Genomic DNA, 25483 nt, shown 5'->3' with positions numbered 1-25483 from the left:
GTGAGTGAGGAGAGAGCCAACCCAGAATCTCCTTCAAGAGCATGGAAGGGGAATGACCTGAGAAACCTGAAGTCATCCCACTAGGCCCACTACTTAAAGGCTCTAGCACCTCCCAAGAAGAGTGACATGGGGACCTAGTCTTTAACACATGGGCCTTTAGTGTCAGTGTCCCAACCACAGCATACAGTCAGGGCAGATGCAGCTATTGTTTGCAAAATTTTTCAATCAGCAGACAATGCAGAGGGTCAACTGCACATAGGAATCTACTAATAGCCCCCGTTAACTGTAAGAAGCCCAAATCTTCCCACTTTCCTTAGTCAACCTTTTTATTTCCATTTGTTTTCCTTGGTCTACTTCATTAATAACACTTTCCTACCTTCTATCTCTACCTATAAACTGATTTAAATTCTTGGTACAGCAAAATGTATACACACGAACACCACCATATAGGCTGGAACACACAAGTCCAGCTGTGTGAGAATGGAGAGTGTCGTTGGTACCCTCAGGCTTATAAGTGAGGTGCACCTTTGTTATTCAACTAAGCACACTGCTGGAGACACACACCAGGCTTCCTTAAGCAGGCACAGTTACTGAGGAGTCATCTATGTGGTATGAATGTCTAAATAAAGAGAAATTGTGATATATGTAAACACATACCTTATTTTAATTTTTACAGTTAATGCTAATTAATCCCAAATTTTCAAAATACTTTTAATGAACACAGGTTGCAATCTCGTTTATAATATCAATGATCAAACCCTGAGCTGCCAGCACTCAGGCTTTATGGAAAAGTCAACATTTTCTCCCCACCCTCCAAATGTGCACAGATCCCATCAACCCTTGGGTGTGGTAATGCATTTAACATCCAAACCTAACCTAACATCCTAGCTCAGCAACACAGACCCTGCAGAGTGTTAGAGTGTCTCCCCCATGACCTTGTGGCTTACTGGGAGCTGAGGCTCTATGCTCTGCCCAGCACCAGGAGTATATCCTACTGCACATCACCAGCAAAGGAAAATATCAAAACCAAAAATTAGAAGTAGTTTTGTTGAATGTGTTCTGCCTTTGCACCAACATAAGGGTACAACCTGTCATAAGGAAAAGCCCAGGTGGCTGAGCTGTGAGTTGAACTAGCTGCCGTTTCATGTAACATCATCTTTTTAAATTGAGTAACCAGACTCATGGGCCATCGCAAGAAGGGAGAAACTCAGCTCACCTTTACACTACAATCTGAATAATGCCACTGAAACAAAGAAGGCCTCCCTCTCCCATCCCTTTCAGTCACACCCACTTCCTTCTCCTACCCCAGCCAACAACCAATCTGTTCTCCTTTTCTACAATTTCAAGACTTTGTCTTCAAGAAAAAATCTGCCAAGTTATGAATTACAGGATGACTGAAGTATCAAAATCAAAACCTGCATTCAGTCAACAGGCGAGGAGGCTGTCAGGTGTAGTAATTTTAAACAGCTGGAAGCTATCATGTTAAAAAGAAAGGCACCTGCAAGCCAACCCTAGGGTGTTACTATGAAGATGGAAACTGAAATTACAGAATGTTAAGCTCAGGCTTAGTACAGTGTTTTGAACTGATTAAGTTCAAAGTACAAATGACAATGGTCAAGAACCATGTGGAAAACATTAAAAAAGGCCAATGCTTGGAAGTCTCCAGTAAGGCACTTTAGTAGCAGTAGATAGCAACAGAATGGTTTTCTCAATACAACAGTCAGATTACTGACTTAGCCACAACTGGCATTTACTTTGTCAAAGAAAAAGAAAACCTCTATTTAATTCAACTACTATTAAGTAGCCTTGGTCCCCAAAGCTAGTTAATGCTTAGGAGAACAGCCACCTGCCACATGACAGCAGGGTCAGTGTCTTCAGATGCTCCTGGAACATTCTGTGTCCTCCATGTGTCCACACACACACACACACACAATGAAAAAAATGCCTAACATTTTCTACTTTCCCAAACATGTATTTGTCAGTGATGGACAAAGAGGCACCTTTCCACCATGCCACTCCTCATGCTCCACCATTGTTACTAATTGCCATGAATCTAAGCCTCTGCAAAGTGTTTCCATAACTCAGTTTTCCCACATGATTATTTTATTCTATTTTATTTGTAACAAAATAAATGGTATAAGTTGAGGAAAAACTACAATTGCTTAAATCAATATAAAAATTTTTGGTCAAAGAAACTGAGGGCAAAATATACCCAAAAGAACAATGGCAAAACTTGCATTTGAGACAAATTAAAAAAACATGTTTTTCTTTCTCCCCCACTTTCCTACCCACATGAAGATGCCTTATCACATCAGCACATTAATCTAAATGAATACTGGCAGAAGGAAAAATCTGGAAAGAATAAATCAATTTTATATTTGTCTCCAAACAAACAAAATTCAAAATACTGCATGACCAACCCTATAGTATCTCTTTTCAGTACTAGACAACCTCACCCAGGCAGCTGGATCTGACACCTTGCCTGGACATTAAGGCAGGGGGCATCAGAGTCACAGCAAAGCAGGACTGTGCTGCATGATCCACCTGTGGAATTTCAGAAAGTTGAAGGTGAGAGAAAGCAGTGGAGGGTATCAGAGGCTGAAGAGGGGACAGGTGAAGAAGACAGTTAGGCAGGAAGAACACAGCATAGCAACCACAGTTAATAACATACATTTTAAAATAAATAAAGTGGATTTTAAATCTCACTACAAAAAATGACAATGATGGGCAATGATGGACATGTTAATTAGGGCTTGATTTTTCCACAATGTACACGTGTAGAAACATCAAATTGTATAAAAAGATATATAATTATTATTTATTGATATAAAAATTTCCTTTTTTAACACATTCTGAGATGATGCTACTGCCATCAAATTGTGGTAAGCAGACAACAATTTGAAAATTACTACTCTAAACTTTCTAGATACTCAAGATTTCTGTTGGGTTTTTCTGAAGAGCTACTGGGAACTCTCCAGAAAACAAGTTTGAGAGACTAATAAGCTAAGTACCTTATGCTTAAATTGCTATACTCCTGTTCGAAATAGATTTCAAGTGATTGCATTGTAGAGTAGTGCATTTGCAGCTTAGAATGCCACACCCCCTTTTTCCTGTTTTACAAAAACAATACCCAGAGGTGCTCCAGGACAGGAAGGGATGGATCTAGCCTGGCTTCTAACCACCAGGTACAGGGACTATTTTGCAGCAGTCTCTGGGAAAAAAGCCATCTGTTCCAGGTTTCATGCCAGGGACTAATACGACAAAGTAAAATCTTGATACGTTCAAATTAAACAGATCTAAGCCTCAGTCTCAAAAACTTTTCTAGAACTGTTTTATGCATGGATCCCAAAACTTTTAGGTAAAGAGAAGCTGAAATTACTCTTGCGGAGTCACAAAATGTTTATTTTAGTAAGTTTCCCATCTCCTCCTTATCAAACCTTTTATTATACCTTGTAAATTACTAAGAGTAACAAAATCATCTCAGTATCAGTTTTACTTTTAATCTTCATCAGCCAGCACTGAAATGAGCAAAGAAGGGCAGTGGACAGTAAGACAATATATATGAACGGTAAATTCATCTCTAAAATGATGGGCAAATGACCATAAACACAAGTCAGAACCAGCATTTTCATTTTACAGTAAACATCTATTGAACAATGCAAGTTACTGAAAATGGAGATGTTCTCATGGCCTCCACCCTCATGAGGCTTTAATCACTGTCTTATGGAGAAGCCCAGGGGTGATCCCAGAAGTGCAGAGCACTACGAAACCCAGGCTGCTGTGACACAGGCATGACCTATCTGAGCTACAGAGAAGATATTAAGAGGCTGCCCAAGAAATTGACATCCATTAAGGTCAGATGCCAAGGACAGAGTGAGCTGAACAGATACGGAGGAGGGATGTGTGAAGGCAGAGGAAAAGAGCACCAGGTGTCCCCACAGAAAACACAGTGCACAGACATGAAAGGCAAGAAAGGAAGCTGGGAGGCAAGGCAGGACACACTCTGCAGAGCTCCAGCAAGACTGGGGAGCAGGAGGGTGACTGGATCCTACCTGTATCCTACAGCATTGGAACCCAAGGGTGACCAGCAGGAGGAAGGCAATCTCCTCCTGTAATGCTCGCTGAAAGGTGGAGGCTGGAACCAGGTAGTGGGTAGGGCACACACCCAGTGCTTTCCAGTAGTGGATCCTGGCTTCAGAACACTTTTCAGGTGAGAACTCCTTTCCACATGTCTGACACACAGGTCACTTAATCTGTGAGAGTCTCAGTTTCTTTGCATGTTCATGTCTAAAATCTTCCCTCTTTAGCCTTGAAAGTCACTGTAGGAATCAAAACACCTCTGCCTTAATAGACCTGCTTTTCATTCTCTCAAACTCTTAGCTCCATTTTAACTCCTAACTAAAGAGGAACATTTGATTCTATGTTAATCTTTGTAATTTAAAAAAAAAATGCTAGCATATCTGCCATAACGAGCAGTAAAGAACATCTACATTTGAACTAATAGGGAAGGTTGGAAAAAAGCAACTGTCTTCTTAGCATAGAACAACTGTAACAATGCAACTTCCAAAGATATGATAAAAATGGCCACCTAGAAATACATCTATGAGAAGATGTGAAGAAAACTTAAAGAATATTAAATAATAATATGCTCTGGAACATAATTCTGTCAATCCTCCCCAGATAGTATCAATGAAATTTCAATAAATACTCAGAGGGTTCTTCATAGAATTAGACAAGGTAATCCTAAAATGGATCATCTAGAATCACAAAAACATAATGTTGAATGAATGTAATAATTTGTTGCAAAAAAAAACTAATATTATATAGTATTCTAAAGCATACGACATAATAGTATGTGTTGTCATGGATTTATACATATATCATAACAGTACAAAATATGTCCTAGAATGATAAATATCAAATTCAGAGTAGTGGTCAGAGAACAAAGACAAGGGCTTCAGTTGTGTGTGATCTATCATTAAACAGGGTGGTGAATACAAAGGAGTTTATAAATTATTTCCTAGTCTTTAAATACTCTTTATATACCTTTTATAAAAACAATATTTTAGAATACTTTTTACTTGAAAATCATGTTATTACATAATTTTGCTCAGTAGTTCCAAACACCAATCCAATGACTATGCCAGCAATACCTGAAGTACTTGTTAAAACAGATTACCAGCTATCCCAGGGTCTGGAATTCTAGAAGGGGAACCCTGTGATTCTACTACACATTCACTTTTAGAAAACCTTCATGACCATTAGCTATTAACAGTCATTCCATAAACAAAACTGGCCCAAATCTGACAATGAGATAATTAAATGCTTCGATATCAAATCTCTTTCAATTGACCCAATTGTCCAGAACAAGGATTCTAACTTGAGGGCAAAATTATAATTTAAAAAGATAGTCAGAACTTCTTCAGGACACTGGCCCACCCACACCACAGACTCTGCACCCATCTACTAATGCATCCAGAAGCTGGTACAGCCATCTTGGATTATCCCCAAAGCATAAGCTGCCATCTTTAGGTGGGGAAGCTCCCATCCTGAGACACCTGCTGGAAACTACAAGCTCACTGTCAGGTGAGTTGCTAAAAATTGCAGGGTCACTATAATCCTATAGGGGGGAAACTGCAATACCTAAGACCCAAACTGCTAGAGGGGAAGGTACATGAACAACATGAAGAAAGTGCCCCAAATAAACCAAGATGCTATATTAATAGAATCCAATGATAGCATGGTAGAAGAAATGTCAGAAAAAGGAGTTCAGAATGCACATAATTAAAATGATCTGCAAAGCAAAGGATGGTAAGAGAGCAAATGCAGTCTCCAATAAACAGTTAAAAAAGCAAATGCAGGTGATCATTTCAACAAAAAGACAGATATCCTGAAAGAAAAACTTGAAGTGAAGGAAACAATAAACCAAATTAAAAACTCAATAGAAAGCATCACCAACAGACTAGATCACTTGGAAGAAAGAACCTCAGACAATGAAAACAAAATAATTAATCTTGAAAATAAAGTTGGCCAAAAAGAGATAATGGAAAGAAATAATGAATGGAACCTCCAAGAAGTATGGAATATCATGAAAACTCCAAATTTAACAATTTTTGGAATAGAGGAAGGCACAAAATAAAAATCAATGGAATTAACAACCTATTCAATGAAATAATATCAAAACATTTAACAATCCTGAAGAATGAAAGGAAAAATCACATACAAGAGGCTTACAAAACACCAAATGTACAAAATTACAACAGAGCCACACGAAGGCACATTATAATGAAAATGCCTAACATCCAAAATAAAGACAGAATTTTAAAGGCTGCAAGAGAAATGCACCAGTTTACATAGAGGGGAAAACCAATACAGATATCAGCAGATTGTTCATCCAAGACCCTAAAAGCTAGAAGGGCTCAGAAACAATGTATTTCAAGGTCTGAAAGAACATGGATGCCAACCAAATATCTTTTACCCAGAAAAACTAAACTTCAGATTTGATGACAAATTAAAATCTTTCCATGATAAACAAAAGTTAAAAGAATTTACAAATACAAAGCCTGCATTCAGAACATTCTCACCAAAATATTCCATGAGGAGGAAATGAAGAACAACAATGTCAGTCAGCAAAGGGAGGAACTACCCTAAAGGAAAAGTAATCAAAGGAGAATCTGAGTTGAGTTCAAAACCAAAAATAAGCCAAAATGACCAGGAATACAAATCATATCTCAATAATAACCCTGAATATTAATGACCTAAACTCAAATATCAAAAGACATAGACTGGCAGATTGGATTAAAAAAAAAAAAAACTTGATAATATGCCACCTTCAAGAGACTCACCTCAGAGGAAAAGACATCTGCAGACAAAAGGTGAAAAAGGATGGGGAAAAACATACCATGCACATGGAATCAGTAAAAAAGTGAAGATGTCTATCCTTGTATCAGATAAGGTAGACTAAAGCCAGTTAGTCAGAGGGATAAAGGACATTTCTTACTGCTTAAGGGAACCATGAATCTGCAAGACATAACAATCATAAATATTTGTGCCCCAAGCAATGGAGTATCAACGTATGTCAAACAAATTCTTCTCAATTCCAGGAACCAAAAAGATCACAGCACAATGATACTAGGTGACTTTAACTTGTCATTGTCACCAGCAGATATATCTTCCAAACAAAGACTGGACAAAGAAACCATAGAACTCAATAACACAATCAATAATTTAGACTTAGCAGTCATATAGAATATTATATCCATCAATGAACAAAAACACTTTCTTCTCAGCAGCACATGAATCCTTCTCTAAAACAGACCATATATTATGCTACAAAGCTGCCCTTAGTAAATGCAATATAACAGAAATACTACCTTGTATTCTGTCAAATCATAATGGAAATAAATTAGAAATCAATGATATAATAAAATAACTGGAGACTAAATAATGTGCTACTGAATAGAAGACATCAGGGAGGAGATAAAAAAAATTCTTAGAGATAAAAAAAGAACAACAATACAACATATCAAAAACTCTGGGACACTATGAAACCAGTACTAAGCAGAAAATTCACTGCAAGGAGCACATTCAATAAAAGAATAAAAGTCAACAAATAAATGACCTAACATTACATCTCAAAGCCCTAGAAAAAGAAAAGAATAACACCAAAAATAGTATAAGACAGGAAATAATTAAAATCAGAGCTGAAATCAATGAAACTGAAAAAGAAACAATTCAAAAAATTGACAAATCCAAAAGGTTCTTTGAAAAAGTAAACAAAATTGATATAAATCCTTAGCCAAACTAATGAGGAAAGAAAACTCAAATTACTAAAATTCAGGATGAAAAAAGGAAATATCATGATAGACACCACTGAAATGCATCACAGAATTAGAAGCTATTTTGAAAATCTGTACTCCAACAAATCTCAAAAGACATCAACAAATTTCTAGAGACATATGATCCTCCCAAACTCAATCAGGAGGACATACACAATTTAAATGGATCAATTTCAAGCAATGCAATAGAAGCAGCCACCAAAAGCCTACGAACCAAGAAAAGCCTGGAGCCAGAGGGAATCTCAGCTGAGTTTTACAGGAACTTCAAAGAAGAAATAATATCAATATTCCTCAAAGTATTCTATGGAATAGAAAAGGAGGGAACCCTTACCAATTCATTCTATGAAGCTAGTATCACCCTGATACCAAAACTGGACAAAGACCCATCAAGGAAAGAAAACTTTAGAATATCCCTGATGAACATAGAGGCAAAAACTCTTAACAAAATTCTGGCAAATCTCATATGAAAATATATTAAGAAGATAATGCACCACGACCAAGTAGGGTTCATCCAGGGATGCAAGGTTGGATCAATAACCAGAAATCAATCAATGTAATTCATTACATCAGTAGGCTTAAATTTAAGAATCATATGATTTTTTCAATAGGTGCAGAAAAAGTGTTTAGAAAAATACAGCACCCCTTCATGAACAAAATACTAGAAAAAATTAGGATAGTAGGAATATACCTCAACGTTGTGAAGTCTATCTATGCTAAGCCCATGGCCAACATCATTCTAAATGGAGAAAAACTGAAAGCATTCCCTCTAAAACCTGGAACATAGCAGGGATGTCCTATTTCACCATTTTTATTCAACATTTTCCTTGAAACACTAGGCAGAGCAATAAGACAGACCAAAGAAATTAAAAGGATACAAATAGGAAAAGAAGAACTCAAGCTATCACTATTTGCTGATGACATGATTCTACATTTAGAGGATCCAAAACACCCCACCAGGAAACTTCTAGAACTAATAAATTCAGCAAAGTAGCAGGATATAAAATCAACATGCATAAATCTAATGCATTTTTATTCAAAAGTGATGAACCTCTGCAAGAGAAATTAGGAAAGCTACTCCATTTACACTAGCCTTAAATAAAATGAAGTAATTTGGAATCAATCTAACAAAAGAGGTGAGAGAGCTGTATAATAAAAATTACAGAACACTAAGGAAAGAAATTAAAGGAAACTTTAAAAGATGGAAAGATCTCCCATGTTATTGGATAGGCAGAATTAATGTTGTCAAAATGGCCATACTACCAAAGGTGCTATGCAGATTCATTGCAATTCCAATTAAAATCCCAATGATGTACCTCATAGAAACAGAGAAAGCAATCATGAAATTCATCTAGAAAAATAAGAGGCCTGGAATAACCAAAGCAATCCTCAGCAAGAAGAGTGATGCAGGAGGTATCACAATACCTGAGCTTAAACTGTACTATAGAACAATAATAACAAATACAGCATGGTATTGGCACCAAAACAGATAGGCAGATCAGTGAATAGAAGACACAGAGACAAAGCAACATAAATACAATTATCTCATACTAGATAAAGGTGCCAAAAACTTACAATGAATAACATATAAACACTTCAACAAATGGTGCCGAAATCCCTATGCAGTAAAATGAAAATTAAAACCCTATCTCTCACCCTGCACAAGATTCAAATCAAAATGGATCAAGGACCTGGGTATTAGACGGGAGACCCTTTTACCAAATAGAATAAAAAGTAGGCCCAAGTCTTCTTCATGTTTGCTTAGGAACAGACTTCCTTTACAAGATCCCCATACCACAAGAAATGAAAGCAAGAATCAATAAATGGGATGGATTCAAATGAAAAAGCTATTTCTGAGCAAAGGAAACAATAATGTGAATAGAGGAATATTTTTCCACATACACTTCAGACAGGGCACTAATCTCCAAAATTTATAAAGAACTTAGAAAGTGTTATACCAAAAATACAAAGAACCCAATAAGTAAATGGACTAAAGACCTGGGCAGACACTTGACAGAAGAAGATGTATATACAAGTGAGCAACAAATACATGAAAAAGTGTCCAACTTCTGTAGTAATTAGATAAATGCAAATCAAAAACACCCTAATAGTTCATCTCAATACAATTAGAATGGCTATTACCAAGAACACAAGCAATGATAGGTGTTGGTGGGGATGTGAGGGAAAAGGTATACTCATCTATGGTGATGGAGTTGCAAATGGGTGCAGCTACTCTGGAAAGCAGTATGGTGATTCCTCAGAAAACCTGGAATAGACCCACCATTTGACCCAGTTATCCCATACTTAAAACAACATACTACAGTAATGCAGCCACATCAATGTTTATAGCAGCTCAATTCACAATAGCTAGATTGTGGAACCAATCTAGATCTCCTTCAGTGGATGAATCGATAAAAATGTGATATCAAAGAATTAAAATCAGCATACTACAGAGATACAGCCAAATCAATTTTCATAGCTGCTCAATTCACAATAGCCAGATTGTGGAACCAAACTAGATGCCCTTCAATATATATCACAGTTTCTTTAAACACACACACACACACACACACACACACACACACACACACACAATGGAATATTACTCAGCCATAAAGAAAAATAAAATTATGGCATTTGCAGGCAAATGGATGAAATTGGAGAATATCATGCTAAGTGAGATAAGCCAAACTCAAAAAAACAAAGGATGAATGATCTCGCTGATAAGCGGATGATGACACATAATGAGGGGTGAGAGGGGGGCCAGAATGGAGGAAGGAAGGACTCTATAGCGGGTAAAGAGGGGTGGGAGTGGTGGGGGGGAGGAAAAATAACAGAATGCGTCAAAAACTATTACCCTAGGCAAATGTATGATTACACAAATGGTATGCTCTACTTCATGTACAGAGAAACAAGATGTATCCCATTTGTTTACTATAAAAATAAATTAAAAAAAGAAACTGTGGTATATATACATAATGGAATATTACTCAGATATAAAGAAGAATAAAATTATGGTCTTTGCTGGTAAGTGGATGGAGTTGGAGAATATCATGCTAAGTGAAATAAGCCAATCCCAAAAAACAAAAGGCCAAATATTTTCTCTGATAAGTGGATGATGATATATAATGGGGCTTGGGGTAGGATGTGGGGTGAGAGAAGAATGGAGAAACTGGATTGTGTAGAGCAAAATGAGAGTAGGGTAGCGGGTGGGAGAAGGAAAGACAGTATAAAGACACAGACAGTGTTACCCTCTGTATATGTACAATTACCTGAATGGTGTGAACCTACATTGTGTACAACCAGACAAATTAAAATTTGTACCCCATTTGTGTACAAATAATAAAAATATGGTCTGTGAAAATTTGAAAAAATAAAAAAAAATAAAAACAAAAACCATAGTCATCTATCCATGGGAGACTGGTGCCAGGACTCTCCTCAGATTCTATAATCTGTGGATGCTCAATTCCTTTATATAAAATGGTGTAGGATTTGTATATAACTTACCTAGATCCTCCTCTACACTGTCAATCATCTCTGATTACTTACAAAACCTAAGCTAACACAAGTGCTACATAGACAGTTGTTATACTCTATGGTTTAGAGAATAATGGAAATAAAATTATCTATACGTGTTCAGGAGAGATGTATATTTTTCTGAATATTTTCGATCCCTAGATGGTTCTACATATACATGCAGAGTCCACAGTTATGGAAGGTCAGCTGGATATTCTTTACCTCCAAAAAGGGACATATGTATAAAAACTAGGAATATCTTATAATAGTAACAAATGATGTCACAGCCTAATTCCTTCATATCCTCCACTAGAGATGATAAGTGTTGTTCTCATAGACAAAGTGGTAAGTCCCATCTGCCACCATGATGTACTTTCCTCATGTACATCGATGCCAAACAACAGCATGTTACTTCCTAATTTTCTCCTCTTGTGATATGTTTAAGCTAGATTTGTCTACAGAAATGTATAGGACCAAAGTGAAACAAAAAAATCCAGAAATGCAACATTTACTAAAAATTAGTGGTACTGGTACTGCAGTGATGATTTTCACAGCCTGTTTCCAACAGAGCTGATTAAAGAGTTCTAAGCTTTTAAAATGTATGGAACAGTCATGGGCTGCTACAGTTTGGATTGGGAATGTACCTTGCAGGCCATGTGTTAAAGGCTGTTCCCCAGAGTGGCATAATTGGCAGGTGGTGAGACCATTAAAATGTGGGCCTACTGAAGGTCTTCCAGTCCTTCAGGGCATGCCCTTGAGGGGCAGATGGAACCCCAGCTTCCATACTGGAGAGGAGCTTTGATCTGCCATTCATGCCATGCCATTATGTGCTGCTTTGCCACAGGCCCAAAAGCAAGGAATCCAGATGATCATGAACTGAAACCCCTCAAATTGTGGCCCAACAGACCTTCTCTCCTCACGAGTTGATTATCTCAGGTGTTTGTTACAGTGAGAGAGCTAGTAGACTAACACACGGGCTCACATTGTCTTTTTCCCACACAAAGACCCGCATGCAAGTTGGCCTGATACTTTGGAATTACAACCAAAGACAGAAACTCTGTTGTTTCAAAGACTATGAATCTGCTGCTTGTCACATAAAGCAATCAACACAGAAAGACACACTCACAAGGGCTTTCTATGCACTTACAGTGGTAGGGATTGATGCAGACTTCCTTCTGCTTGAAGCCAAAAGGAAACTTGCAGCACTTCAGGGGCTTCAACTCATGGTGGCTCTGAAGATCTGGCCAGTGCCACACATGACAGTAAATGATGTGAGACAGTGCCTTCCAGTTAGAGACCTGCAGCCTGCCATCCAGCGGGTGGGGGATGGTCACACAGTGACTGGGCTGCCCTGGGCAGCTCAGAGCTTTCTCCAGCTCCTCCATGGCTCCCTTCTTCTTCTTCTTCAGTTCTTTAACCAATACAGCAACAGCCTTCTCTGACCATTTTTCTTCTTTGTCACACTGTTTCCACTCGAGAAGTCTCTTCACAGTTGGACTTGTGAAGGAAAACAAAGTCATCACATTCATAATGATGGTGCTGGATACACACTCCTGGATGTGGTGAAAAACAGGGGTCTCCCCATGTAAAGGGGCAGCAAAGGAGATCACAGTTTATTTACAGAGGATTCTCTGTAGCTTCTTAGTTTGCAGTCCTGAAAGGTAGAAATCACTATTCCTGCTGTTCTAAAACATAATCCAAAGTCAGTACCTAGAAAAGAAAAAAAAATGGGGGAGATGTTTAGAATCACACAAACATAATTAATTTAATTACTATGTGACAGGTGACTATTTTAAGTACTTTTATGTACAGAAGGTTCCTGGCTTACAGTGGTTCAACTTCACCACTTTTCTACTACACAATGGTTTTACTGGGATGGAGCCCTGTCCTAAGTCAGGGAGCATCTGTCCCAGTTTGCTAAGAACTGAATGGCATTTCCCTGAAATTCACATACTAAAGCCCCAGCCCCTGTTGGGACTCTGGATGTGGGCCTCTACGGAAGTATTTAGGGGCAAATAAAGTCATAAGACTGGCACTGTACTCCAACAGGATTGATGGTCTTATAAGAGGAAGAAGGAGATCCCAAACACCTGTGCCCAAGAACTGAGGAAGGGCTGTGTGAGTGAAGAGCATGAAGGCAGCCATCTGCAACCCAGGTAGAGAGCCCAAACCAGAAGACTGTCCAGACCATCCATCCTGGACTTTCCAGCCTCCAGAAATGAGAGAAAATAAATTTATTTTTAAAACACCCAGTTTAAGGTATAGAGACCAATGCAGAACTATACACAGTATTTAACTCTTTTAACAATCCTTTGACATGGGTGATGGAACCCCTGCTATTTTACAGATGAGTAAACTAAGGCAATTTAAAAGTAGTATGTCATTTTTTAAATGTAAGCATTGGGATAGAAACAAATAACACCTTAGTGTAAATAAATCTGAATTCTCAAAAAATACTGTATTGCCTCTATTGAAATTCATTTGTAACTCCTAAAAATATACATACCTCAATCAGTAAAAACTGAACTCAAAAGAAAGCCATAAAAATACATCAATCTTAACACCTCTGATTTATTTCTTAAGCTATATAAACTTAGCCCATTAGGATGTTTTCAGTAAACAAGTCTCTGTCTACAGGAAATGGGGCAAGTGATGTAGGAAATTAATCCTTGCTTTCACATTTACATGAAACAGCACTGCCATGAAAAAAAATGAAGCACATGCTGACATGCTATGCCAAAGTCTTCAGTCAAATTGTTTCACTGAACTTTCCATCTAAGCTGCTCCAGATGAAGACAGAATAGTTGAGGTAGGTTAAGAGACTCACTTGGGCTGAGATAGGGTAGCAGCTAGTACCAGACTCACCACTTCCCAAAACATCGCCAAATCAGAAAACAAAATGTTCAGCTTTTTAAAGGCACCACAGAGCAACTAAGAGAAAGTTTAAAAGAGTTAAGAAATTCTTTAAAAATTTAAAGAGCTATGACCCTAGAGAGAAGGAATAAGCAAAGAAGTGAGCTGAATATCTTCTTTTCTTCTCCAGGCATTTGCCAAATCCTGTTAGAGAGCTAGCAGGGAAGCAGAAAGCAGCTATAAAGAGGCTAAGAAACTAAGCAGGTCCCCCAACAGCCCAGTAATGCTGAGATTAAAAAAATATGCAGGTGAGTGTCCACCAAGAAAGAGGAGTCCTGGTGAATACTCTGGCTTCCATCAGAGTCTCCTGCAGGTGAATGCTCAGTGCAAAGCCAAAACAGAATAGGAGCAGTCTGCACAGCACCAGAAGCCCAGAATGATCCTAATCCCTGACTGGGTCAAGATGATGAACATCATCGTCTAACAGCTAGACAAAGAAATGCAATACACCCTCCTGAGGGAGAAGACATCATCTTCAGCCTCTTCAAGGTTTTATTCACAATGGACAGCATCAACCAAAAGTTACACAGGCATCCAGGAGGCAGGAACAAATGATCAAAACAAAACAAAAAAGAAACTGACCTGAGAGGCCAACAAAGTTTACAGTGAAAATGCCAAATACAGACTTGAAAATGTCAAAAATTATTGACTGATATGCCAAGGGAAAAGAAGAGTGAGAATTCCCCCCCCCGGAAAATTCTTTTTTTTTTTATTGTAAACAAATGGGATATATGTTGTTTCTCTTTGTACATGGAGTAAAGGCATACCATTTGTGTAATCATAAATTTACATAGGGTAATGCAATTTGATTCATTCTGTTATTTTTTCCTTCCCCTGACCCCTCCCACCCCTCTTTTTTCTCTCTATGCAGACCTTCCTTCCTCCATTCTTCCACCCTCCTTAACCCTAACCCTAACCTTAACCCTAATGCTAACCCCTCCCACCCCCCATTATATGTCATCATCCACTTATCAGTGAGATCATTCATCCTTTGGTTTTTTGAGATTATCTTATCTCACTTAGCATGATATTCTCCAATTTCATCCATTTGCCTGTAAATGCCATAATTTTATCATTCTTTATGGTGGAGTAATATTCCATTGTATATATGTGCCACGGTTTCTTTATCCATTCATCAATTGAAGGACATCTAGGTTGGTTCCACAGTGTGGCTATGGTGAATTGAGCAGCAATGAACATTGATGTGGCTGTATCTCTGTAGGATACGAATAGGAAGAGTGAGAATTTTAACAGAAAACTCCAATTCATAAAAAACAAATCAATTAAAAATTCCAGAACTGAAAAATAACCAGTGAAGACTTTAAACAGAAGACTTAAGATTAGTTACCAAAAAGAAAAAGAGTTAGTGATCTGAGAGATCAATAAAAAAAAATTGTCTTAAGAGGGAAAATAAGAAAATAAAGAGACATAATGGATGCATTAAAAAGGTCTAGCACTCTAAGGGTTTTCCAAAATTGATAGTAGACTCTAGTCATAGATGCATGAAATGAAATACAAGTCTATATGTTTCAATGTGTCATCTCACAGTAAAATACCTAAAAATCTAAGATAAAACTCTTTAAAAAGCCCTTATATTTTAAATAAGGTTGACAGCTATCATTTCAACAGAAACAATGGAAACAAGACAATGAAATGACATCTTTAGCATGGCACATGTAAATAAATAGTAGGTGACTTAAAACTGGCTTCCAGCAGACTAGATCTAAAAGAAACACAGAAGTTCTTTGGGCAGAAGGGAAAAGAATTCAGAAAGAAGTAAGGAACTACTGAAAATAATGAGAATCTCCAGAAGGGTAAATAAAGGTGAAGTCTAAAAGGAATACTGATTTCACACAATAATATAAATATTTTGTGTTATTAAAATATATGTAGAATTAAAATGCAAAAAGGCAAAACAAACAAGAAAGCAAAATGAGTTAAGTAATGTTAGTGCTCTAAGTTTCTTGTATTATCTAGACCATGGTAAAGCATTATTATTGCCACTAAAAATTATGAATTCATGTCATAATACAACAACTAAAAGAATAAACTAAAACACAAGGTAACAGAATTTTTAAAAATACTGTGATTGCTGGATATGCATATTGCTGGGCGCAAACCTGTAATTCCAGCAACTCTTAAGGCTGAGGGAGAAACACAGATTAGAGGCCAGTCTCAGCAACTTAACATGACCCTAAGCAACTTAGACCCTACCTCAAAATAACAAATAAGAAGGGTCAGAATGCTACAGTGATGCAGCCATATCCATTTTTATAGCAGCTCAATTCACAATAGGCAATCTATGGAGACAACCCAGGTGCCCTCCAATAGATGGATGAATAAAAAAAAAAGTGAGATATATATATATATATATATATATAATATATATATCTGTTGTATACACACACACACACACACACACACAATGGAGTATTACTCAGTCATTAAGAAGAATGACCTTATTTTGTTTGTCAGATAATGGATCTGGAAGCTATTGTGGGCCCCTTCTGGAAGCAGGCCTATGTGGCATTCTGTCAGGAGACAGATATGCCAAACAGGCCACGTGGGGACTAGGATTCCACCCTGTCCCTGGAAGGAGGCCAACATGGCATACACCTTTCAGGCCACTCAGGGACTTGGGTCCCATCACCCTTTTCCTGTGTTCTGAACAAAATGTTCTGTGGGCTGTAAGACAGCCCTTCTGTGATCTGAGAAACTGTCACCTTCTGCGTTCACATGTGTTTTACCTTCAGTTACCACTATATAATCTGCCAAAAAATAGACTAGTAACTGCTTACGCAAGGCTTTGTCTTTAAAGTGTGTGACTAGCTTAACTGCAAACATAAAACACAGTGTTATATGCAGTAAAGACAGAGGCAGCTTCCTACGTGACAAGTATGTCATCTCTCCTGAATAAAGTTCTTCTCCTTAGATCTTGGTGTGTGAGTCATTGACTGAGTCCCCCGTGGTTGCTAGCATCAGCTGTGGGTCCCCTCCATAGTTGCAGACCCTGTGCAACAAACTGTCATGCTAAGTCAAATAGGCCAGTCCCAAAAAGCCAAAGGCCCAATGTTTTTGCTGATTTGCAGAAGCTAATGTAAAACAAGGAGGGGAGAGAACAGAACAGATTAAGCAGAGCAGAATGAAAGAATGGGAGAGAGGATAGGGAAGGAAAGACAGTGGACTGCATCTGACCTATCTTTACTATGTATATATATGACTGCACCACAGTGGATCTCACCACTGTGTACATCCAAAAGAATGGGGTCCTAATTAGAATAAGATATATTTTAGGCTTGTATAATTATGTCACAATGGATTCTACTGTCATGTGTAACTAAAAAAAAAAAAAAAAAAACAATTAAAGAAAGGAGGGTTGGAGTTGTGCCTCAGTGGTAGAGCACTTGCCTAATGTGGAAGGCACTAGGTTCTATTCTCAGTGCTGCATATAAATAAATGAATAAAATAAAGGTTGATCAACAACAAGGAAGAAATTTAAAAAAAATAAAAATATATAAAAATGAGGGAGCTAGGGATATGGTTCGGTGGCAAAGTGTCTCCAGGTTCAATCCCCAGAACCAAAACCAAATATAATAATAATAATAATAATAATAATAATAATAATAATAATAATCCAAGTGTGTAAGAGAAAAAGGGAACAAATAATAGATGACAAATAGAAAATGATATGATTTAGGTCCAATTCCCAATGTATCAATAATTACTTACAAAACAGACTCAACTACAGCAACTAAAAGGTGGAGCTGGGTGGGGAATACCACTTCCCAATGCTGTGCTTACAAGAGACACAGATTAAACATAAGGATACAGGAAGATTAAAAGCCAAAGGATGGGAAAAGCTACACAATGTACATTCTAATCATGAAGCTAGCACAGCCAGTTATCCATTCAGAGAAAATAAAACTTTAAGGCATCTCATCCAATATTGAAGGGAGGAGGATTTGACATTTCATATGTTAAGGGTTGACCCATCACATAGTCGTCTCAACCTCAAGTTTATATGCAAGTGATCATGGCCTCCATAAACATAAAGCAAAACCTGAAAGATTCAAAATGATGAACAAGCCCACAATCCAGGAGGGAGATTAAAATATTAACTGAGAAAACAAGCAAACAAAAATTGATACATATAGAAGAGAAACATGATTGAAAACTTGATCAACTTCATGTACATAGATCACTGTTAGGGTTTAGATATCAAATTTCCCTCACAAAAACTGATGTGTGAGACAATGCAAGAGAGTTTAGTGGTGAAATGACTGGGTAATGAGAGCTTTGACCCAATTAGTGCATTAATCTGCTGATGGAGATTAATTTGGTGGTTAACTGTTAGCAGGCAGGTTGTGGCTGGAGGAGGTGGGTCACTGTCATCCCAACCCATGCATTCTGAACATCTCCTCAGCCTCAATCTGCTGGGTTCCACTGGGAACACCAGAAAGGTCAGGTGGAGATGATCACCAGTCACCAAACCTGGGCTGCTCCATGACAGCCATCATGGTTACTGAGGCTACTGAAACAGAAGTAAGTTAGGACAAAAAAAAAAAAAAAAATGCAGCTCCCAGTTGTCCTGGCCACTTTCTAAGTGCTCAGTAGCCTCCTGTAGCCATAGCTATTTTATTAGCACAGACACAGAACATCTGCTTCTACCAGAGAGTGCTGCTCCAGCCTATTCAGCACCTGTGCTGAACTCCCAAGCACTCTGTGCCCAGCAGTGTCTCCATCCTACCTGTGCAAAACCATGTGTCCCTCCATACCACAGCAATCTTCTCATGAGCTGCAGCACAGCTCACTCCTACATTACCTTGTTATAATTCTTACAATGTTATTGTATTTAAGTTTTCCTTATTGTGTCTTAAATTATTGTGCCTCTTAGAAACTAATGAATATTCATTGAATAAATTAAGAACATGTACTTATTACGATACCACACCAAAATTACCAAATATGGGTGTACTTAATATTCCTCCTTCATTAAAAATGATGTTTTCTTTTGCTCTAAACAAATGATTTTGCATTTAGCTAAATGAATGATTTAATGCCCAATCATAATAGTTCAAAGATAGTTAGTTCTTTATTTGTGGTGTTTGAAATTGAAAGGAAAAGCTATACAAGGTCTGAAATACTTCAACTTTGCATAAGTGTATAACAAAGAAACCACAAAAGATAGACCAGGACAGGAAAATGAATGAATAGTATGAGTAAATGTACCCTAACAATCTGAGATTGTAGGAAAAAGAAATCAATAGTAGACTAGCCCTAAAATTAGGAGAAACTATAAACATAGATTTAAAATTTTTGTATAAAATATATTTTCAAAATATATAAGTATATTTATAAATATGTAAATATATAAACATACATAAATAAAATATATTTTCAAATAAATAGACTCATATCCCACTTCTCAAATATGACTGAATATTTACATCCTGAACTCAAAAACACACATACACATAATTTATACTTGTATGTATATGTGTGCTCTTTCTTTAAATTCAGGTCTCTTGTCAAAAAAAAAAAAAAATTAAGAAACCAATCCAGTATACCACAGACCTGGGTTCTTATAAAAAGATAAAGCTCCTTTTCCAAACACCAAGAACCAAACAGAAGAGATTTGGGAGAATCACACCAGGTAGATTTCTCAGACCTTAAGAGGGTAGGAAGCTTTATTTTCAAGAGAGTCTTCTCTAAAGTTTTTAGTTGATGACAAAACTGGCAGAGATGCTCAGTTATTCCAATACTGCACTTCCAATGACTTCTGAGGTACCATTTACTAAAGCTTTTGCTCTTTCTATCCAAAAGATATAAGTCCCTTATGCAATTGAATATTCTAGAGCCTGCTGATTTCTGCAAGTCAGTGAGCAACAGAAGTAAATGTTACTTTTTTGCCGTAAAACTAGCTGCTATAAAACTGACATTACCTTAATGCATACATCAATGAAGAATTTAACTTAGATGGTAAGTAGTACATGCTATTTAGCACTATCTTTCTTTTCTTTTTAAAGGATGCTATAAGTTTTAAATGTTAAAGAGACTTTGGGTATTTTTCCCTCAAATCAAATAAGAGATCACCTCATCAGACTGAGTATTTGTCTACCAGATAATAGCAGAAAAGGCAGATACAGAGCCAAGAGTTTTCAGTTTGAGGCCCAGAGGCAATGCCCCTGTTTCCAAAGAACACCCTGCCATCATCACACCAATAATTAAAGCCACATACTGAGAAGTACCAGAGCACTTCTACCTCACAGTTGCTTTATGACTTCATACCAATTTTCTCTACCATTTTACAATTAAATTATCCTTTTTCTTCTCACACATTTCCAACTCTCTCCCTAGTGCCCCATAGCCCTTCTCCAAAGAGCCCAAACTTCAGCTTTTGGTGGAGAATATGATCTGCTTTGGGGAGTCTGCAGGAGTTTCATGTAGCCCTATGTCAGAACTCTCTGGTTTAATCTGAAATTTCTACAACCTTGGAACTCCCATTTTCTAATAAGGTCCCATTGATTAAATTAGACATAGGGTTTTTCTTTTCCATTTCTAGAATGAAACAGAAATATCAATTTCAACATGGAGAAACAAATATCTCTCTGTCAGACTTAATTTCTATTTGGCTCAAACAGTAGGTATAAACTGTCAGTATCATGCCAAATAAAAACTCATCTCCCCTCCCTTCACCCAAGCTCTACTGGATATGCTCAGTCCAAAGCTTCAGAAATGTAGGGAGTGTGGAAGGAAAAAACAAACAAGAGAAACACCCTGTCCTCATATATAAATACACCACCAAGGTAACCACACAATGCCTGTCTGGGTGTTTTAGATGCAAACCAAAATCATGCACAATTGCAATCATGGAATCCTAATTGGAACAAGTTATTCTATGTATGTATAATATTTCAAAAGATGTTCTACTATCATGTAAATAATAATAATTATAATAATAATAATGCTCAACAATGCTAGGAGGATCCGGGGTTGGCTTTCCTGCTTGCAAACACCATGTGGGTAACTTTATACAAGCAGGTCATCTTCTCTCAGCCTCGCACTGCTCATCTTGACATGAGCCATCTAGATTAGAAAGCCTTTAAAGCAACTTTAAACATCAAACATTTCTAAATAGGCAGTCATAAGTCAGTGTTTATGAAAGTGCCTGGCAAGACAGTCCCATGGATGTGCTTTACCTGAAGGATCATGCACTGGGGCTACTTAAGTATATACACAAACTCACCAGAACATGGACATTTTTGGATGGGAGGATGGAAGAGAAGATATAGGACTCTTGGTTTTACCAGATTCTTAAATGGTCCACCACTCCATTCAAAAAGCTGAGAGCAAGTGAAAGGTAAAACATTAAACAAAAGAATACTCAAACATTTACCAAAAAAATCCCCAAGGAATTTGCAATGAACTAGTCTTACCTCACATTGCATGTTTAACCACTCAGGAAAAACAGGGTAATGTCAATGAGATATACTGAACTACTAGAAATTTCTTCATCAGTTCCCATTACCTTGTGATTATACAATAAAACTCAAGAAAATTGGCAGGAATTATACAGAAAAGGTGAAAGAAAAAAACTAACTGGGCTTTGAAATGCATTACTTCTATGTCAGATTTTCTTCAAATTATGTGTTCCTTAGATAAATATCAAAATTACTTTTCCCTCTTAAACAATTATGAGTAACAATAGAAGACAGCCCCAAAAGAAGAACAAGAGGGAAAATATGACTAGAGGCCTAAAAAGTAAGATAAGTCATGTCTACACTGGCATAGTAAAGCAATGACACACAATGCCTAACTGGGTGCTCTAGATGCAAACCAAAAGCACAGCTAAGGCTGTGGGTCTGGAGTCAGGCTGCCTTGTCTGGATCCCAGCTAAGATGAAAAATCATAACCACTCACTGAGGGAAGACAACCAACCGCTCTGGCCTCAGTTTATCTGTAAAATGTGACAATAGATCTTAGGGGAAGTTTTGAGGCTTAAAATATTAAAAATAATGCCTGACATGGCACTTGGTAAAAGTAAAAAATACAATTAAAAAGTACAATTATTTCTTTTATCCCATGCTGTAAATCAAATTAGAATCCATGACATTAATGACAAATAATATCTACCGAAATGTCAATCTCAAGTTATCCACCAGCTTCAACTGTCACTTCCAAACTGTGTTTTAACTAGAGCACTTAAACCAATACATGTCTGTCTTCTTCAACCTCCTAAATTCACTAGTAGCTACAGGAGACAAGTGAGAAGAGAGGGGAAGGTCCTTGGGAAGCACTATCTAGACCTTCCTAAGATGATGGAACTATCCTATATACACACTGCTCAATGTGGAAGTCACGCATCACATGTGGCTATTGAGCCCTTAAAATATGGACAGTGCTGAGAAAAAATTTAAATTTAATTTTAATTCATTTAAACAAATAACCATATGTGACTATGGGGCTACTTTACTAGACTACATGGCCAAAGATGATCCATAAATTGCAAAAGGAACCTAAGAAATCTGAGCAAAAGCTAGGATCTTCTTTTCCTAAATTGCTCATATGTTCAATGCAAATATCTTTGTGTTTAATGGAAATCTGGTCACTGATGAATTAGAGAAATAACATATCAACTCATGTACCAATACAGTGCAAACTCAGTGCTAATGAAAGGATCAGAGATAAAGAAATATCTGGTCCTTTGATATTATAGAAGGTCCCTAAGGCCAAGTTAAATTTAAGCTCATGTAAAGCATGATTTAATACACAGACCAGATCTGCAAAGGGCCAGCACTGAAGCACTTGTTTCTATACCTCCAAGTGGGAAGCTACTTGTTCAATGCGCACTGAACATCTCTGTATTTACCTTCAATTATTCCCTCAGAAATTCATAGTTCTGTAAGGCTTTCCCTCCTTTAGAAACACTAGTGTTCTTGGCTATCTTGACCTTTCCATTATGAACAAAATAAATGTAGCACCCATGTCTGAAGTAAAATGCCAGACTCCTGCTTAGCTGCCCCTGTAATACGGTTTAATTATGATGACTGAACTAATAGGCTGACATCATACAGCTTCACAGGCTGACCCCATGTCATCCTGTTATATCACTTTGTACCACTTCAGTGCTGTAAATCAGTTAAGATCTCAAGCAAATTGAAAAGGCTGGTAATGATGCTTTCTCTGCCATTTCCAAAGACTCTACATTATACACAACTTACGTTATTTATAAAGCTTCAGTGAGGCCTCCATTAGCCTTTTAAGACTACACAAATGAGTTCTTTCATACACGCACAACTTGGCCTTAATTAGGTAGGCTACTGCAGCTTAAATATTCTACTCTATTTACACTCATTTATTCTTTTTCCAATCTACCATGTTATTAAATTTTATCTTGAACCCAGAATTGCTAAAAATAAAACTTACAAACTGAATTTTTATTTTTAACTAAAAATGTAGTAAATGTTGCTTGAAAAATGAGACTTACTTCCTGTAATTCTTTAATGAACTTAGCAGGAAAATAATTACTTAAAGTCTCAAGAGGTCTAAGATGTTAACATTGTTAATTGCTTAAAAACTGTCATTTCTCTAAAACACAAGGATAATCAGCTCTGCAAGGAAAGGAAAATGCAAAAGGAAAAATGTATTTGGTTACATACCTATGGTAATAGGGATCAAGGACAAATCCCTACCCTCAGAAGAAATCTGATCCTGTCTAGGTCCTCTAGATAATTTGGCATCACCATCTCCAGAAAATCACCTTTCAAGATCCTGGTTACAGTTTCCTAAGTACTGCAATATTATACTGAATGGTACACCACCTGCACAGAAATACCAAATAACTGCAAATGGTAATGAGGGAGGGAGAGTGGGGGACAAACTCTTTGATCAGTACAGCATATTTAGGCCTGGCACCTACATCAGAGCAATGCTGATGCAAAAACATTTACACCCATTGAAAATGCTGGGCAGTGAACACAGAATCTGCCTTGATTCTTTTTAAAAAACACTTGTTTCAATACAGCTCACCTACCACCAATACAATGTTAGGTAGCAGTTATAAACAACAGGTAAAATCAACCTGGGCCAGAAAGTTTTCTCCTGGTGTTCCTGAAGTGTGGGTACATTATCCAACACAGGCAATTTGAGCAAAAGATGTTCTTTCAGAAAAAAAGGGCATTCTGTGATTCAGCCACTGAGAGCTTCAGCAACAGGAAGACAGAACAGGAATCATGCACCTTTTCTATCATTCCATACTTTGGGGGGAACCAAGGAAAGAGAAGGGGCAGGCTGTCAGTACTCATGAAAAGAATGCTTTCTCCAGAGATGGCGTCTCACTCGTTATCTTCAGAGAGTATTTTACAAAATGCATGTGCCTCAAAAGAAAGGCCTCCACTGCAGTAGTTTTGAGATCTGGCCGGCATCTATCTGTTCCTGCTGCCTCCCTGAAGAACATCAAGGAAACACGCTCTCTTTAAGCCTGCACAGAAATTCAGCAACCAGAAAAGCAGGTCCCCATAGGTCTCTCACACCCACCGCCCCACCTTCCTCCAGAAATAACCATAGAAGCACTAAGACGGCTGCAGATTAAAGGAACTCGTGGACACAGGTGCAGTGAGGCCAAGGAATCCGGTAATGGGAAGGGATGAGAGGACTAGGAGATGCTGGGGGTTGCCTGTGGAAGAGGAGGTAATTACACGCTGCTGCCAACCTTTTGGATAAATCAAGACAGAATTTCGGTGCGAGCTTCCCCCGACATGGACCCCAAAGAGGCTGGTGGGCATGAAAGAGAACCCGCGCAGGATGCCTGGGACCAGGGCACCAGGTGTCCCCCTCCTGGGCACACCGGTTGGCGGGGGCGGAAAGGACAGTGCCCGCAGAGGTCCTCCCATCCCCGCGAGGGTCGATGGACCAGCGTGGGACACCATGGGCCGCAGACAGCGCACGGGCCTCGGACGGGCTGGGGAAAGGGAAAGAGAGACGTGGAACTGGAGGGCTACAACGCGACAAAGTGGCGCGGGGAGCCGGGGGCGAGGAACCAGGGTAAGCGAGCTGGCAGACTTGTACCTGGGGCAGGCTGGAGGCATCTTCATAGGGAAGTGCCCCTCCCGCGCAGCCCGCACCCCCCCAAGGGGAAGATGGCCGTACCCCGAAGCCCCGTTCCATGGAGCACACGTGTGCAGGGGAAAGCAGGGTTCGGGTCCTTTTGCTTTTACTGG

At 38.1% G+C, this 25483-nt stretch overlaps 1 long non-coding RNA gene across 1 annotated transcript in view; it reads right to left on the bottom strand.

Moving 5' to 3' along the window:
- LOC306646638 overlaps positions 1-24609 on the bottom strand; it is a 39512-nt gene extending 14903 nt beyond the window's left edge. Inside the window, exons 1-3 of the long non-coding RNA XR_013759911.1 lie at positions 24346-24609; positions 21511-21607; positions 12478-13061 (exon numbers count right to left, since the gene is read on the bottom strand). This is a non-coding gene — a long non-coding RNA (uncharacterized lncRNA). The remainder of the gene's footprint in view (positions 1-12477; positions 13062-21510; positions 21608-24345) is intronic.
- Positions 24610-25483: the final 874 nt, after the last annotated feature.

This window comes from Sciurus vulgaris, assembly GCF_902686455.1.
Source record: "Sciurus vulgaris genome assembly, chromosome: 16".
Taxonomy (NCBI): Eukaryota; Metazoa; Chordata; class Mammalia; order Rodentia; family Sciuridae; genus Sciurus; species Sciurus vulgaris.
Note: the sequence above shows the minus strand (reverse complement) of the source record. Positions and strands in the feature narration are given on the sequence as shown.